Raw genomic sequence first — 3,807 nt, 5'->3', positions numbered from 1 at the left:
ATTTCATCAATATCTGGTGCCCAACAAGGAGCATTTAGGCATAACAGTTTGAAATATGATTTAAGATTATTATGATGTTTTAAAGTTTAATTTCAGAAGACCCTGGTGCCAAGTAGTAAGATTGTGTTTATATTTAGTGATGTGTTTTGTGTGAGAATCAAAACTGTCTTTCCCAAGATTTGCATTACTGGAGTATTTAAGAAAATTACTTTAGAGAGAAAAATTACTCATTTCACATCATTTCAGTTTCAGTCTGTGAAAAAAGTAACACATTTCCCATAACTGGGACATTGACCATTGTTTCAAGATGTATATGTCATTGATAACACAGTGCTTAGATAGAATCTAGAATTCCCTCATAGATTTTGGATTTTACAGCTAATAGATCTACCTTACTTTATAGATTTCATTTCTACACATACATATATTTAGGATATGCTGCTAATTAAAGAAGTCTTTATAAGTCTGTGATATTGTATTAATTCTTAAGATTGATGGCCTGTTTTGGTCTCTTGTTCACTATATCATTTTCATTTGCCATGGGTTACATTTTTAAGTCAGTATCACTGTTGTGCTTTCTGTGGGTAAGTAGTACTTTCTTATTGATTGAAGTTGAAGTTTACTGAGAAAACATCAAATTGAACTGTTTACATGAAAATGTATAAATTTGGCTATACATTTCAGATTTTAAATTACTATAGTTAAATGGTCTTGAAGTTTTCTTTGCTTTTCTCTTTTTAATGTGAAGGTGAATTTTTCTGATTTTTAAAATTTGATATGGAAAAGCTTTGGAATTTTATATTTTGGGAATTCAGAGCTCAATTTGATGTAAAATGAAGTCTGCATTCTCCTTGAGAAAAATCTAATAATATGTGTTTTTCGCGTATCAGTCTTCTACAGGTTCTTGATGGATTTTATAGTCAGTATATTGCTTTGTGTTTGAAAATTGCAACAATGTTAAATTTAAAGACAATTTTTGTATTGTATTGTTCTTGTCTGCTAGTACTGTGCATCTCACAATTGGAAATCAGCAAGATGGACTACATCAATTTTCATCTCAGAGCATGGAAGGGGATTATGAGGGACGCTCTTGATTTCTGGAAGGGGAAAGCAGACCAATTTCTCAGAAGGAGTCATCTAGCCTTTGTGGAATAAGTGTTTTCTGTCATGCCCCCTCCCCCCCACATTCCCTGGAGAACTCTGCTCGATTTACCTCAAGCATCCAGGGTCCAGGAACCAAGAGGACTGGCCCATCCAGATCTTGGGGCTTCAGGGTCTTCTCTTAGCCCCGCCTTGTAATCATGACAGTTACCATAGACTCAATGGGGATGGAACTTCAGGATCAAGGCTGGAATGGCTACCCACTACATATGTTTTTATTTGTTTGTCTGTTATTCCTTCCATCCTTCCTTCCTTCCTCCCTAACTTTCCTATTTTTTTTCACAAATGGACACATATCTGTATCATAATTTTTCTTTGCTTTTGAGAGGATCCATCCCCTGCAGCAAAGACATGAATAATGTGGATATTTTATTAAAAATAAGATTTCAGTGATCATAGTAAGGACCTGAGCCTGTAATGTCCACATGGAGACCACATACCTACTTCATGGGATCAGACACAAAATGAAGTTGTATGAAGAAGAAATCCTAAGGGAAAGAATTAGTCTGTGTTAAGGAAAATTCTTCTGTTTTGATGAATTCAGTGTTCTGCACTGAAAAAGCATGCAAATAAATATATAAAAGTAAAGATGAAAAGAAAAATGATTCTCACACAGGCAGGGACTAGCAACATAGAAGACCCTCTAAAGTACAACCAACAGAGTGATCCAACAGCTTTCTTAGAAAGGGAGGTGAGGTACAAAGACACTGTAACTACTGAGTGGGACAGACACCTGAGCTCAGGTATGTCACCAGCTGAATTGTTCTCCTAGTCTCCATGCAGGAGCCTTCCCAGGATCAATCGCTCTCCATACAGCTCATGACAATCTAGACAACTTGGTCAGTGTTTGTTCTGCTGTGCACACATTGTGTGAGGACTATGGTGGGTATGAAGCTTTCCAGGACTCATGGATCACTGATGATGACTCACTTTTCATTTTAACATGAATCCTATATAGTTTCAAACATGAGACCTAGATGACACTCTACCATTAGTCTATGGGAGCACACTATTCAGAGTTCCTAAATTATTTCAGAATCTATCTTTGGTATCCACAGAGGAGTCATTTCTTCCTGATGGTCTCTATCAGGATTGGGTCAGAGTATATCCTATATTTCAATGCATCCATCAGAGTTGAAACTAAACATTTTTATATTTGAACATTTCAAATATGCCTACACATTACACTTGTGGAGAGATTCTCTGGGAAAGTGTCTGTGATGTGCAGAGGCAGCCCAGACACAGGGATTGCAGCATTCATGTTCTTCTGCTCCTGCTCAGGGAGACTCTGAACTCCCTGCTTTCTCATGGCCCCTGATGTTCATGAGGACACACTGAAGGGAGGCTGTGTCTAGAATGTCTCCTCATGTGCATTTTTGACACAGTAATACTTGATTGTAAGACTTTCAGACTATCCAAAATGTGAGAGTGATTTTCGAATTGTGTATGGAGATGGTCAATTGGTCCTCGACAGGATTTGATTATTTTACTGAAATACCAATCTCACATGTATGAGATCCATTCCTGTCCCTTCCCTGCAGTCTGGCCGATGTAGTGTATATAGTAGTCCCTGAAAGTGAATCCAGATGGTACATAAGGGAGTTATTGTGTTACCCAAACCTGTAGCTATTCTCTGCCACACTCCACCGGCTGGACATCTTTCTGGACACCTGCAGACATTGAGGTTTCTAGTCAGGAAACTGTCACACATGACTACCTTCCCTCTCATTCATGTCCACTCACATACTCAGTATGTCTTCTTTGTTGTAAATGATCTTATAAAAGAACAACACAAACAAAAATAATAAAGGAGCAACAAGGAAACCCCAGTTCAGTCCAATTCCATGGTGAGTAGTCTCTGTTCAGTGTTTATCCTTGTACTGGCAGACATAGGAATCCCACACTGCGGTCCTCTGCTAGAAACGCAGGTCAAGTTTGGACTGGATTGCCTGAGCAGATTGAAGTCCTGAGTGCATATTTTCCATCTATATATGTTTTCTTGACGTGGGCTCAAAAGGGAGGCTATGCTCAGGGCAGATCCCACAATCATAGTGGGCACTGTAGGCATGACAGAACTCAAGATATCCTAACCTGTAATGTGGTTGTGTCCTGCAAATATTCAACACTCCAACATCCCAAGTCTCATTCATATTGTTATAGCTTGTTTGATAACAGAGTTACCTATTTACAGTTCAGCAAAGAAGCTTGAATCTTGAACAATCAAGTTTATTGTTATGTAAAGCAAAACAATATTATTTTTCTTCAGAAGAATGTCTGAGACATGGGAGCATCACTTTCTGTAACTTCTCTAAAAAATGAGGGATGTCACAGGTGCCTGCATTCTTTCCTAACATTTAACATTTCTACTTGCCCCCTTGAGAAATATCCACATCAAATGTTCTTATGCTGTCTTTCATTCATTGTACCCAATCTTAGTTGGCTAATATGACATTGAGACTGCTGTTTTCAGATGTGTAGAATCCTATGGTATAAGTTGGGGAACACATGACCTCAGACTGTGGCCACATTTGAAGGCTCCCTCTTGATCACACCCATGTATCTGTCCTTGGATGTGCATGCTTGGGTATACAGAAGACACCAAGGAGCAAGGACAACTACACAATATAGTTCATCACTCACAGATCT

Source organism: Onychomys torridus, unplaced genomic scaffold, assembly GCF_903995425.1.
Source record: "Onychomys torridus unplaced genomic scaffold, mOncTor1.1, whole genome shotgun sequence".
NCBI classification, from domain to species: domain Eukaryota; kingdom Metazoa; phylum Chordata; class Mammalia; order Rodentia; family Cricetidae; genus Onychomys; species Onychomys torridus.
Note: the sequence above shows the minus strand (reverse complement) of the source record.